This window comes from Triticum aestivum, chromosome 3B, assembly GCF_018294505.1.
Source record: "Triticum aestivum cultivar Chinese Spring chromosome 3B, IWGSC CS RefSeq v2.1, whole genome shotgun sequence".
Taxonomy (NCBI): Eukaryota; Viridiplantae; Streptophyta; class Magnoliopsida; order Poales; family Poaceae; genus Triticum; species Triticum aestivum.
Window position 1 is genome coordinate 141894034 of NC_057801.1, and position 15223 is coordinate 141909256.

The window sequence follows — 15223 nt, forward strand, 5'->3', positions numbered from 1 at the left end:
AAGAATTTTTTTTGAATAAAAGACCTCGGTAAAGCTACTTATGTATTGGGCATCAAGATATATAGAGATAGATCGAGACGCTTAATATGACTTTCACAAAGCACACACCTAGAGAAGATTTTGAAGGAGTTCAAAATGGATCAGTCAAAGAAGGAGTTCTAGCCTGTATTATAAAGTGTGAAGTTGAGTAAGAATCAAAAGCCCGACCATGACAGAAGATAGATAGAATGAAATTCATTCCCTATTGTCGGCATTCTGGGAACGGGGGTCCCCAGACTTGCCTGCATGCGGCCTACAGCGTGGCTCAGCAGTGGCCCAGTATGACCCGTCTTCATCAGCCCAAGTTCAAGACCCTCGTGAGGGGCCAAGCCTCGCGGGGCGGATGACACAAGGCCTCCTCAGGGGCGGCCTCACCAGGTAGGCTCACATGGAGGCATAGAGATCAAGGCGAGGGGTACCTCGCGAGGTGCTCATGACGCAAGCCACGACGATCAAGACCAGGCAGGCGCTAGCCTGCACAGTGCGTTTCCTCTTTGGTGCAAAGGGGGCAAGTGCAGGCGCGGAGTACCAAGGCATCAAGCAAAGGTTTCCATATTAGTGCAACGAGACCAAGACCAGCAGAGCGGCAGGATGGAGGTCACCATGGAGCCCAAGACAGCGTCATCACCAGTGCCTTTGGCAGTCGAAGACCACCTTTAGTCAGGATAGCTTGTACTAGCTGCCCCCTTTCAAAATGGCCGTTGTTGGCTCCCTTCCCGCTCAATATTTGGGAAGAGGACTAGGGCCTCTATAAATAGAGATAGCCACCACAGTAGAAGGGGATCAGATCCTTCCTAAGTAGAACACCTCACCACCACAAGAACACCCCTCGCGAGGTTGTTCTTCCTCTGTACTGTTCATCATCATCCCAAGAGGAAATCCACCACATGACACACTGGATTAGGATATTACACCACAATGGTGGCCCGAACCAGTATAAACCTTGTGTCTCTTGCGTTGCTCATCATGCTAGCTTAGATTCGTGGCGAGGTTGTGGGCGTGTTTCGGTAGGGAGAAGATCTTCGTGCGCACCCCAGAGTTGGAACCTTAAGGGTTTTGCCGGAACCTGATATCCGACATTTGGCGCGCCAGGTAGGGGTCCACCGGAATCTTCTTTCCACCGACCTGCGTTCTGTCGCTTCGTCGCATGCATGGCAGACACTCGCCGAGCTCGCGCCGAGCGCCGGGCTGCTCTCGCCGCCCACGTCACCCAGACGGACCGCGTCGGCGGGACTCCTCGTCATTCTCCATCGCCTGCTGCCAATGCCGCCACTGGACCGGCAGGGAACAAGCAGCAAGCATCTTCGCTGCACCCCTCGGTGCGGCGGGAAGGCCGCACCGCCACTCTATCGCTAACGCCAGCTGGTTCGTCGTCTCACGCTCGTCGCGCCCCCACGAACGCGCAGGCCGCAATGCTTCTAGCACGTGAGGTCCTGCACTACCACCCCGTCGACGATCTCTACAAAGAGTGGCTCGCTCACATCACCGAGCTCGTCAGCACCGCAGGGGGCTCTCCTGCGCTGTCCCTCTCGCTGCCTCGCCCTCCAACATGCATGGGTGACGCGGCTCAGGGAGCGCCTCTGCCACCTCCTCCCTAAGAAGGCGCCCTGGCTCCAAGGCGTGCGGCCCCTGGACGTGACCCACCATGTCCGGCGCCCGCACGGCAATAAAGAAGCTGCCAAGAAATTCCTCGGCCTCAAGAAGGCGCTCACGTGCTCCCTGCACCAGCACGGCAAGACCGCATCCCTGCACCAGCACACCAAGACCCCGCGCTGCCCCTGGCGGCAGCACATGGGAACCATCAAGAGCAGGCCTCGCGTCTACAAAAGGCTTCGGTCGCCACCGCAGGTTGCCGCGCCTTCACCATCGAGCTACATAGCATCGCCTGGCCTGACAAGTTCAAGCCGGACTTGCCTCCTTGCTATGACGGTACTACCGATCCTGTCGAGTTCCTGCAGTTCGATGAGCTGGGCATCGAGGCGGCCAACAGAGATGAAAAGGTCATGGCGAATTGGTTTCCCATGGTGCTCAAGGATGGTGCCCGCACCTGGCTCCTGAACCTGCCTCCCGGCTCGATCTCCTCTTGGGACGAGATGCGCAGCCGTTTCATCGCCAACTTCCAGGGCACTCGCGACCGCCCTCCGGCCGCGGGTGACCTGCGCCGCATCAAGCAGCAGCCTAGAGAGACCCTGCAGAAGTACATCCAGTGTTTCAGCAACGCCCGCCTCAAGATCCCCAAGGTGACGGATGAGGCCATCATCTCGGCGTTTTTTGATGGCGTCCGCGACGTCAAGATGAAGGAGGATCTCGCCATCCACGAGGATCTCTGCACATCTCTGGAGCTGTTCAACCTGGCGACCAAGTGCGGAAGGGCTAAGGAAGGACGCCTCTCCCTCCTCGAGCTTCTAGCTGCTGACCCAGAAGAGAAGAAGGCCAAGGCCAAGGACGTGAAGTGCAAAGGAGCAGCCATGCTCGCAGCAGAACCAGACAGGAAGCGCGGCAAGGACTAGCCGGAGTCGTCCAAGGGCATCCGATTCTGCGCCTACCACAACCTCTACACCCACAACACCAACGAATTCCAGGAGCTCAGGGCCGTTCGAGAAGGATGCATCGGTCGACGCCCCGAGCGCAATGACCGGGGCTATGGCCGAGGAGGAGGAAGAGGTGGAGGATGATGGGATGAACGAGGCCCTCGCCAGGAGTGGCGTGACCAGCCTCACAAGGATTGCTGGCAGGACCAGCCTCGCGAGGGAGCCTGGAGGGATCAGCCTCGCGAGGACCGCCCGCATGGCAACGCATGCCTTCCTCCTCTGCCGCCACCGCCAAGAAGGAATGATGACCACCACCAGGACGAGGGGGCTGGGGGCTTCCAGGAGCCACGTGCTATCACTTGCATCTTGGGCGGTGCCCAGGCCCCAGCTTCTCAGCGCATCTTCAAGCAGTTTGCTCGCTAGGTGAATGCAGTCCTCCCCAAGCTCAAGACTGTGTGCCCTCTCAGGTGGTCCAAATGCGCCATCACTTTCAGCTCAGCAGATCAACTCAAGTGTGCGGCTGCCGCTGGCATCCTCCCGATGCTTTGTTCCCCAGTCATCAGCAACGTGCAAGTTACCAGGACCCTCATCGGTGGCGGCGCAGGGCTCAACATTCTGTCTGTCAAGATGTTCAACAACCTTCAAGTGCCATATGATCAACTTCAGCCTACCAAGCCTTTCTCAGGTGTTACTGACGGCTCCACCACCCCGATAGGGTAGGTCCGCCTCCCTGTCACTTTCGGACATCGCAACAACTACCACACCGAGCTCATCGACTTTGACGTCACCCATATTCGCCTGCCATACAATGCCATCCTTGGGTATCCGACCCTGGCCAAGTTCATGGTGGTGACCCACCATGGCTACATTGTCCTCAAGATGCAAGGAAGCGGCGGAATCATCACAGTCCCCTGCGAAGAGAAGGATGCGGTGTGCTCCCTCGAGCGTGCCTTCCAAGCTGCATCAATTGAGGACCCAGACAACAAGGGGGAGAACCCTCCTGAGGCAGTCCCCAAGAAGAAGAAGACATCGCCCAGCTCAAGGCCTCATGAGGTTGGCATCTCAGGAGGTGTCGCATCAGGATCTGCGCTCGTGCAAGGGGCGCCTCCCTCCATCGCATAGGAAGGCGCGCCCGGCGCCCTCCTCGGGCAGGGCTCGGGGGCTCTCTTCTGGAGGGCCTCAGACTTTGCCAAGGTCACGAGGGAGGCGCTCGGGCACCACTTGGAGGCGTGCTTCACAGAACATTTCCCTCAGGAAGGCATGGGGCGTGGAAAGCCCAACCCTCAGGAGTACATCACCAAGACCACTCAGGAGCTTCAGGAAGCAAGAGCTATGCGCGGCGATCATCGTCTGCCTGGCGTAGCTCCCCATCCAGGCGAGGATGGTGGGCTGCGTGTCTGCATCGATTTCAGGGCTCAACCGAGCCGCGTCTCAGGAGCGCCTCTGGCCCTCGCGCGTGGGACGTTGCGAGGGTCCGCCACACAGCTACATTCACATGCCTTTCAGCCTACCGAACACGGCTGCTACTCACCAGCGTCACTGGCAGAGCATTCTGGTGGCTCAGGAGGCCAGGCACCACGTGGTCCTGGCGGAGATGGAGATGGTCCTCAAGGAACCGCCCGGACCCCCAGAGCCTCCCGAGGCACAGGGCTCCGGCGGCTCGTGAGGGTCGCCTCTTCGTCGCGCACCTTCAGCTACTCCAACACCCCCTCTACAACGGTATCAGGTGGCATCTTTCGAAGTTCATTTTAGCTAGGAGTGCCCTCAGGGCTGCATCATTCCCAAGCCGCATAGGTCTGTCCCCGCGGCATGTATCTCTTTTGCTTGTATCTTCAGTTTACCTTGCTGGGGGCGCCCCTCGGGCTGCATCATCCCCAAGCCGCTCAGGCCTGACCAAGTGGCATGTATCCCTTATGCGTTTATCTAAGCTGATTTGCCTTTCATGCTTAACCTGCCTATATCATCTGCCGCCTGCCACATGCCTCTTCTCCCCCATGCAAATCGCTTGCGTGTTGAAAGGGGGGCTCCTGAGCATCGCGACTCAGGAGCTCTTACTGGCTCTTCACCCCTCACCCACTGGCCTTGTCCACGGCATCGCGACCTGACATACCAGCGGCAGTTGAGCTCGCTTGAGGTTCGGTACCTGAGGATGTAGAGCATTTGTATCTAACCATCTCTCAGGAACACACAACCACCCAAGGCTCAAGACCAGGCGCAGCCCGCCTTGACGTAGGGCCTCGTGAGTCCCGCGCTGGCTCACGAGTGCCCAGATACACCTCGTCTAGCCCTGCAGTGCAAGCCACGTGTCAGGGCGGGGATGTACATGCCCCGGGGGCTCCTCCCGAAGGGGCCCCCCTCCCACATACCAGTGGAAGCACCATGCTCCGTGTTGGCTGATGACACTGCCGAGGAGCGGCTATGCCCGTACACATACAAAAGCGCTATGCTCCGCGCTGGTGATAAACAACTAAGGGCGGCCCATGGCCGTATCAACCTCAGGGAGCCCAGACTTCAGTGTCTGGCCTCATCGCAACACCTCCCCTCAGGAGCGTCATGCGAGGGGGCTGGACATGGGGGCTCCGCCTGGGTCACACCCGAGCGCACGCCACTCGGCCAGGTCCCTCGGACCTGGTCGTCGCGCGCCCCTCCCTGAGCGGAGCCAAGGTACGAAGACCGTCTGAACGTCAAGGGGGACTCTTGAGCATCGTGACTTAGGAGCCTAACTGGCCACGTAGCCCCTCACTCCTTAGTTCCGCAAGGCTAATGGCGGTTGAGGAATGCGCGGGGCCGGGCCCTGTCGATGTAGAATGCCAGATCCACCCCTGCACTCCCTCCCTATTTGTTGTTTGCGCGTCAAGGGGGACTCCTGAGAATCGCAACTCAGGAGCCTAACTTGCCACGTAGCCCCTCACTCCTTGGTCCCGTCCTGGTTATCCAGTCGGGGCTAATGGCGGTTGAGGTATGGGCGGGGCCGGGCCCTGCCGACGTAGGACACAAAGCAAATAGGAAGGAAACCGCAAAATCTCGAAGCAAATCCAGAAGCAAATATTACAAACCATAATTGTCTTCACGATACCAAACGCAAGTTTAAAAGCCTCCACGAGGCACAATGCATATTGCAGGCTTGGAGCTCCCACGCGCGCTTCTCCGCGATCTCGCGTCGTTGGTCTGCTTCCCGAGGCTCCCCTATAGCTCGGGAGCAGGCCTTTCGCGAGGCCGCAAGGGATGCTTCGGCCTTCACGTTGTCAAGCTCGCACTGATGGCGCGCGAGGTTGACTGCCACCTTCAGCTTGCGCCGCTCCTCAATCAGCCGCAGGCCTTCAGCTTCAAGACATGCGTCCACGTTTATGAGCTCTCCACCAAGCTGGCCCATCGCGTCCATCGCTATCCGGAGGAACTCTTGGCGAACGACGCTGCGCTCCCGTGCTCGCTTGAGCACGTCGTCGATGTCGTCCTCCGCCGCCAGCGCTGGCGGCGGGCCCTGAAGCGGTTCGTGCCCTCTCGGTAGGGGGCTGGGGGATGGCACCGCCACAATCGCCAGACGGGCTCTGCAAGGGACCTAGACCGGCGCAGGTCCATCCCCCGAAGAAGAGCCAAGGACCGACTTCAACCATTCACCGTCCACGATCAGAGGCGGAGCCCTGGGAAGGCTGGTCATGCCCCATGCAAGGTGGCAAAGGAAAGGAGGCAAGGGCACAGGCTCAAGGCACCCTGCGGGCCAACTTACTTCTCCGGTTGAGCCCATGTCAGGGGAAGCACACGAGCTCGGGACGCTCAAAGCCAGCGAGGAAGGCGAGGCCGGAGGAAGTTGCTTCTTGGGAGACTCCACAGGCTTGGCAGGAGGGATCCTGAAAGGCCACAGTCAGGAAGGGGAGCAACGATTGAGGGATTGCAAGAATGAGGCACTTACTCGTCTATGGCGAAGTACTTCCTATGCTTCAATGGTCGACAGGGGTGCCCACTGCCACTCGAAGACTCCTTCCTCTTGTGGAGGGCTGCGAAGTCCACACGGAACCGGCCCAGGCGCTCAATGTGAGGACCAGCACGCGGCGCGGGTGAAGAAGCAGTCAGGCAGCCAACCTCAGGGGCGCCCAGCTGGGAGGAGCTAGCAGGCACCACCTCCTAATGGCCTGTCGAGGCCTCGGGGGCTCCGGCCTCGGGAGCCGCGGGTTGCGTCCCCCCATCGACGAGCACCTTAGGGCATGCTTCACAAGCTCCGGAAGACGACGCTTCGGGAGTCCCATGCGGCATCAGCACCGTGACACCAGAGCCTCCAGCCTCAAGCGATGCTTGCCTCCCTACACCCGCTCCTGGGGCAAGATCAATGCTGGCGGCAAGGAAGGGAGCCACTGCGACAGGATTCTCGCGAGGCCCCGCGAGGCCAGCTGGGCGTAGCCCCCATTCATCGAAAATAGGCATCTGTGTAGCGCAATCAGCCCTGTTCGAGCAGAGATACAGGAGGCTACCCCCGTGCCGGATATCGCCCGACAAAGGGTCGCCAATCAAGACCTCGAGCACCTTCCTCAGTGTCTTAGGCGCCAGTTCCGTCTCCCGAAGCCTCATGCGGTCTAGGTCACCCGTAAGGGCCCACATCGGTAGGGAGTGGAGCTGAAGAGGAGCAATGCGACACTGGAGGAACACCTTCACCACCCGGGGCACAATCACGTCGAGCTCCCTCAGCCTCCTCAGTCGGTGCCGGACAAAGGAGAGCTGGGGGCTCACGAGCCTCTCGTTGCCCCAGCCTGGATTGGGGATAGCAGGCAATATCGAAGGCGAGAGCAGAGCGCTGGGCACTACGACATCCACATACATCCACCGAGTCTGGAACCCACTTGTGGAAGGCGGGAGTCCAAAATCGATCCCTGATGCGGCCGTCTCTACCACGGCCTGGAAGCTCACGCACCCTGAGCATTGCAAGGGGTCGATCAGGCGCAACAAGAAGAAGTGGCACAGGAGGGTGACGGAAGGAGAAATGCCCACCATGGCTTTGCAAACAAAGGCGAAGATAGCGAGGAGGGTAATGGATTGAGGATCAAGATGCATCATATGGATCTGATAATGGGTGAGCACCACATTGAAGAAAGCAGAGAAAGGGGGAACCAGGCCAGCCCACATGGTGTCGACGAAGAATCGAACCTCCGTGACGGTCCTGTCGACGAAGGCATGGGATGCAGGCTAAGCCATCTTCTTCCCGTACTCATTGAAGCTGGAGGCGAGCGCGGGGCAGACCTTGCCGAAGGCCTCCAGATTGAGCACTAGCGACCGGCCGACGGCGGGCTCGATTGCTGGAGGCGAGCTGGATGAAGACAAAGGCTTCTTCCCTTTCTCCTTGATAGTTGGCCCCATGGCGATGGAAGGGGCAGAGCTCAAGTTAGATTGGAAGCAGAAACAGAGGCTTGGGGAAGAAAGGGGAACAGGAAGCAGGCGGGCAGCAAAGAGGAAATAACTATGTAAAGGTTCATGGCCGCCTAGCCAGGTGGATATTGGGGGAGCGTGGGGAAGCGAAGACGCCCACGTCCAATCAGTCGCCATGCATCGATCGAGGCCGCAGGCTGTTGGGGCCCGCGGCGCTCCGCACTTGCCCTTTGGCTTCGCTGCTAAGCCAAGTCCGAGCACGCCTTGGGCCCGGGGGCTACTGTCGGTGTTCTGGGAATGGGGGTCCCTAGACTTGCCTGCCTACGGCCTGCAGCGTGGCTCAGCAGTAGCCCAGTACGGCCCGTCTTCATCAAACCAAGTTCAAGACCCTCACGAGGGGCCAAGCCTCGCGGGGCGGACAACACAAGGCCTCCTCAGAGGCGGCCTCACCAGGCAGGCTCCCGAGGAGGCGGAGAGATCTAGGCGAGGGGTACCTCGCGAGGTGCTCATGACGCAAGCCATGACGATCAAGACCAGGCGGGCGCCAGCCTGCGCAGTGTCCTCGTTTCCTCTTTGGTGCAAAGGGGGCAAGCGCAGACGCAAAGTATCGAGGCATCAAGCAAAGGTTTCCATATCAATGCAACGAGGCCAAGACCAGCAGAGCGGTAGGACGGAGGTCACCATGGAGCCCAAGACGGCGTCATCACCAGTGCCTTTGGCAGTCGAAAACCACTTTTAGTCAGGATAGCTTGTACTAGCTGTCCCCTTTCAAAATGGCCATTGTTGGCTCCCATCCCGCTCAATATTTGGGAAGAGGACCAGGGCCTCTATAAGTAGAGATAGACACCACAGTAGGAGGTGATTGGATCCTTCCTAAGTAGAACACCTCACCACCACAAGAACACCCTTCGCGAGGCTGTTCTTTCTCTGTACTGTTCATCATCAGCCCAAGAGGCAATCCACCACACCACACACTGCATTAGGGTATTACACCATAACGGTGGCCCAAACCAGTATAAAACTTGTGTCTCTTGCGTTGCTCATCATGCTAGCTTAGATTCACGGCGAGGTTGTGGGTGTGTTTTGGTAGGGAGAAGATCTTCGCGCGCACCCCAGAGTTGGAACCTTAAGGGTTTTTCCGGAACCCGATATCTGACACCTATGCCTCAGACATAGGTTCTATAAATTATGCCAAGCTGTGTACCAGACCTGTTATGTGCCTTGCCATGAGTTTGGCAAGGGGGTACAATAGTGATCTAGGAGTAGATCACTAGACATCGGTCAAAATTATCCTTAGAGGACTAAGGAAATATTTCTCGGTTATGGAGGTGATAAAGAGTTCATTGCAGGGAGTTACGTTGATTCAAGCTTTTTCACCGATCCATATGACTCTGAGTCTCAATCTGTATACGTATTGAAAGTGGGAGCAATTAGCTAGAGTAGCTCCATGCAAAGCATTGTAGACATAGAAATTTGCGAAATACATATGGATCTGAATGTGGCAGACCCATTGACTAAACTTCACTCACAAGAAAAACATGATCACACTCTAGTAAACCCTTTGGGTGTTGGTCACATGGCGATGTGAACTATGGGTGTTAATCACATGACGATGTGAACTATTGGTGTTAAATCACATGGCGATGTGAACTAGATTATTGACTCTAGTGTAAGCGGGAGACTGAAGGAAATATGCCCTAGAGGCAATAGAAAAGTTGTTATTTTATATTTCCTTATTTCATGATAAATGTTTATTATTCATGCTAGAATTGTATTAACCAGAAACTTGATACATGTGTGGATACATAAACAAAATACCGTGTCCCTAGTAAGCCTGTACTAGACTAGCTCGTTGATCAAAGATGGTTACGTTTCCTAACCATAGACGTGTGTTGTCATTTTATAAACATGATCACATCATTAGGAGAATGATGTGATGGACAAGACCCATTCGTTAGCTTAGCATTATGATTGTTCAGTTTTATTGCTATTGCTTTCTTCATGACAAATACATATTCCTCCAACTATGAGATTATGCAACTCTTGGATACCAGAGGAATGCCTTGTGTGCTATCAAATGTCACAATGTAACTGGGTGATTATAAAGATGCTATACAGGTATCTCTGAAGGTGTTTGTTGGGTTGGCATAGATCGAGATTAGGATTTGTCACTCCGAGTATCGGAGAGGTATCTTTGGGCCCTCTCGGTAATACACATCATAAGAAGCCTTGAAAGTAAAGTGACTAATGAGTTTGTTGCAAAATGATGTATTATAGAATGAGTAAAGAGACTTGTCGGTAATGAGATTGAACTAGGTATGAAGATACCGACGATCGAATCTCGGGCAAGTAACATACCGATGGACAAAGGGAATAACATATGTTGTCATAACGGTTCAACTGATAAAGATCTTGGTAGAATATGTGGGAGCAAATATGAGCATCCAGGTTCTGCTATTGGTTATTGACCTGATAGGTGTCTCGGTCATGTCTACATAGTTCTCGAACCCGTAGGGCCCGCATGCTTAACGTTTGATGACGATATTCTATTTTATGAGTTATGTGATTTGGTGACCGAATGTTGTTCGAATTCTTGGATGAGATCACGGACAGGACGAGGAGTCTCGAAATGGACGAGAGGTAAATATTGATATATAGGACGATAGTATTCGGACACCGAAAGTGTTCCAAAGGGTACCGGGTACATATCGGGTCACCGGAAAAGATTTTCAGGCAACCCCGACAAAGAAATGGGCTTAATGGGCCGAGGGAGGGACAGACCAACCCACAAGGGGTTGGTGCGCCCCTTTCCCTAGTCGCAGTCCCTAGAGGAAGGAAAGGAAGGGGCGCCACCTCCTCCTGCCTTTCCCCCTTGGTGGGAGAAAGGAAAGGGGGGGGCGGGGGCGCCACCACCTCCTTCCTTCCCCTCATCGCCAAAAGAAGGAAAGGGGGGGCTAGGGCAGGAGTCCAAGTAGGATCCTTCCTACTTGGGGCGCCCCAAGGCTGCTCCCCTCCCCTCCCACCTATATATACATGGGGAGGGGGCGCCTAGAACACACACCAACAATCATTAACCGTGTGCGGCGCCTCCCTCCACAGATTAGACCCTCGGTCATATTCTCGTAGTGCTTAGGCAAAGCCCTGCGCGGATTACTTCACCATCACCGTCACCACGCCGTCGTGCTGACGGACTCGTCTACTTCCTCGACACTTTGCTGGATCAAGAGTTCGAGGGACGTCATCGAGATGAACGTGTGCAGAACTCGGAGGTATCGTACATTTGGTGCTTGATCAGTAGAAGAAGTTTGACTACATCAACCTTGTTGCCAAACGCTTTTGCTTTTGGTCAACGAGGGTATGTAGACACACTCTCCCCCTTTCATTGCTATGCATCTACTAGATAGATCTCGCATGAGCGTAGGAATTTTTTTGAACTTGCATGCTATGTTTCCAACACAACCACTATTAAAGATGAGATTAAAGGGATCCTACGTGTACCTAATGAGACATTGAATTGAAAGTACCTAGGCATGCCATCGGATGTAGGTACTTCTAAAAATGGTGCATTAAAATATTTGAAAGACATGTTGTGGAGTAAAGTGAAGGGGTGGATGGAAAAATGTCTGTCTTCGACAGGTAAGGAAGTTTTGGTGAAGTCAATTGCGCAGGCAGTCCCAGTCTTTTTAATGTCTTGTTTTAAGTTACTAAGGGGACTCTGCGAGCATCTGAATAAGCTTATAAGGCAATTTTGGTGGGGAAGTAAGGAAGGAAAACGCAAGCCAGCTTGGGTTTCTTGTAAATATATGACTCAACCCAAATTCATGGGTGGATTAGGCTTTCATGACTTTGAGCTGTTCGATCTAGCGCTCCTAGCAAGGCAATCTTGGTGGCTGCTGCAACAACCGGAATCTTTGTCTGCGAGGCTTTTGAAGGCCATCTATTTTCCTCAAAATACAATACTAGATGCTAAGCTTTGTAACCGGCCTTCATAGGTTTGGCGGGCCATTTTGGAAGGAAGACTGATTAGGAGAATTGGTGATGGATCAGCAACAAAAATATGGCTGGACAATTGGATCCCGAGAAATGCTACATTGAGTCCATTGGCTTATTTATTGGCTAACCCACCAGTGATGGTAAACGAGTTGATTGACACACACAATGCAACATGGAATAGAGTGGCTCTAGAACAGAGCTTTGTAGCGGCAGATATAGCAACAATTTCAAGCATTTCGATCTATATACGACTGATAGAGGACCATTGGGCATGGAACTTTGAAAGGAATGGTTTATTCTCAGTAATGTCAGCATATCGCATGTTGACAGACAGAAAGAGGAGGAGGGAAGCATGGCTAGAAGGCAATGCTAGCTCATTGGATTTCGAAGTTGAAGCCCACATGGACGTCCCTGTGGTCTGTCAAAGTGCCGATACGTAATTTTTTGTGGAGATTGGCCAAGCATTCGATCCCGACGGAGGATGTACGACACAACAGGAACATGTCTGCTGAGGACAAGTGTCCTCTTTGTGGCATGCGGGATTCTTGGCGCCACTGACTGTTCGAATGCTCGGTAGCTAGATGTGTATGGGCATTAGTTGATGAAGATATTATGGATTATATACAAGCATCAGTGGAGCCGAAGGCCAAGCTGTGGTTATTCGAAGCAATAGATCATCTGCCACGGGAAGGGTTGGTGATGTGGGTTGTGACTATGTGGGCCATTTGGTCAGTACGACGCAGGGCTATCCACGAGGGTATTTTACATAGTCCGCATGCTACACATTCATTTGTTAAAAGTTTCATTGCTGAACTTGCCACAATTTAGAAGCAGCCAACAAGAACAACACATGGTCCAGGAAATGGTGGCCGCCTCAGATGCTTACAAGGGTGGATAGCACCAGATATAGGAGTGGCAAAAATCCAAGTGGATGGTGCAATTTCGAGGAATGGCAGAAGAGGAGCATCAGCAACCGTATGCAGAGATCATACATGCCACTTCTTAGGCTCCTCGACAATGGTCTTCGATGGTATAATTGACCCACCTATGCCGGAGGCGCTGGCATGTCGTGAAGCCCTTGCCCTAGCACTCGATTTATCTTTGGATCGAGTCACTATGGTATGCGATTGCAAAACAATAGTAGAAGAGATAAAAATGGGACATATGGGAGATATAGTGCAATCATCGAGGAGATCACAGCCCAGTCTCAAGAATTTACCAGATGTGACTTCATCTTTGAAGGTCGCCAGATGAATGTTGATGCTCATAACTTAGTTACATTTTCTACGTCTTTAGATGCCGGGCCTCATTTGTGGCTGGGGTTTCCCCATGATCCCTATGTTATTCCTGTAAATCGAACCATTAATTAATAAATCTTGGTTTACCTTTGAAAAAAATGAGTACTCAACACGCACCAGTTTTTTCATCAGCCGCTGGCCCATTTTGATTGCCTGCAAAAAAAAGCTTCAAGATACTTCCAATTTTTTTTCATTTTTTCAACATTTTCCCAAATTAATGAACTCTTTAAAATTTATGAATGTTTTTTCAAAAGCATGATCATTCACAAATTGGTGAATCTTCATTTAATTTGGTGAACTTTTTTAGAATCCACAAATTTTTTTCAGATGGATGGACATCTTCAAATCCACCACATCTTCTCCAAATTTTGCGTTTTTTCGAAAATCATATTTTTTTTCAAAAGTTTAAAGTTGTTCATATTCGTGAGTTTTCCATATTCATATCTTTTCTAAAAATTACAAACTTTTTTGAATACATGATTATTTTTCATTTTTTAATTTATGAAATTTTCCAAATCTTTTTGTCACAAGTCAAGAGTCAAATGGTGAACGGTCAACCAATCCACTGGTCAACCTATCCACATGTCAACCCACAGCGGTCCACCTGTCAACCAGGCATAGCTTGGCCGGCCCAGTGTGCGCGAGAGAGAGCATAACTTGGCTTAGCTCGCGCCGTAAGGGCGATCATGAGCTCTTTAGTGAGTTCTAATCTACGAGGTCTCTCCTAACAGTTTGACACACGTATTTTAGGCTCCCCGATGGGGTTGGTAAGTTTGATTCTCGAGAGCTTGCCTAGTGAAGCCTGATTCTCATATATAGAGAAAAAATCTATCTTGGTCGGCATGGACTGTTCGAGAAAATTTCTAGTTCTTGTAGTCACCTCCTCAAATCCAAATAAAAAATTCTCATAGTCATCTCCTTAAAATAAAAGAGCTCCCATAGCCAATAGTCACACGTAGAGAGGAAAAAACGATAATGCTATCTGGCTAACGTTCCCTTTTTTGAGGTAATTGGCAGCAGCCTTTTATTATACATAAGCTTGTTCATTACAGATAATGGTCCTGATAACATCAGGAGTCTCATTAAACCAACATGATCTAACATCATACTCTGCCGACCTGGCAAGAGTGTGAGCTGCCAAATTACATGATCGATAAACATGGATAAAGCTACAAGACATAAACTTTGTTGTCCAATTCTTGATATCGTGGACTATTGCTCCAGTAGGGGATCTGTCCAAATTTGGTTCTTTGATTTTGTTGATCAGCGACAAGCAGCCAGAAGCCACCATGATTCTCTGCATACCTCTCTCCCCAGCAAGAAATAAAGCTTGATGAAGTGCCATGGCTTCTGCAACTTCAGGATTTTGGATTCGAGCAAAGTAGCCTCTGCTTGCCGCCTGCACCGTCCCCCGATGGTCACGAATGACCATGCCAAATCCAGCTCTTGTAGACTGATGAAAGATTGTTGCATCCACGTTGATAAACATCGACCCTTCCGGCAGGGAGACCAATTTTGGCTAGACTTCAAGGCCTCATGCCTATTGAAATTGGTCGAACTAAAAAGATGCAAATTGATGAACTCAATATAGGCTTTGATCTTTCCCACAACACGAAGTGGGTGAATTAAGGCCTCTTCATTATGATGAGCATTTCTATTCTCCCAAATATGCCAGATTGCCATGGCAAAAACAATGGCATGAAAATCAGTAGCGTTAATTAGCCATGTTAATATCCATTGCCTAATATGGGTAAAGCTTTTCAAGTTTAGGCAAATTCCATAATCCTTTTTAAGTTCTTTCCAGATTTCTTTAACATAGTGACAATGCAAAAAATAGTGTTTAACAGTTTCCTCCCTATTGCAAAAGTAACAATTATAGCTTGTAGGTATGGATCTTACTTTAAGTTGATAGCCTGTAGGGAGACAATCATGTGCCAACCTCCATAGTACTACTTTCATTTTATTAGGACATTGAATTGCCCACAATTTCTTCCACATTTTCTCCAA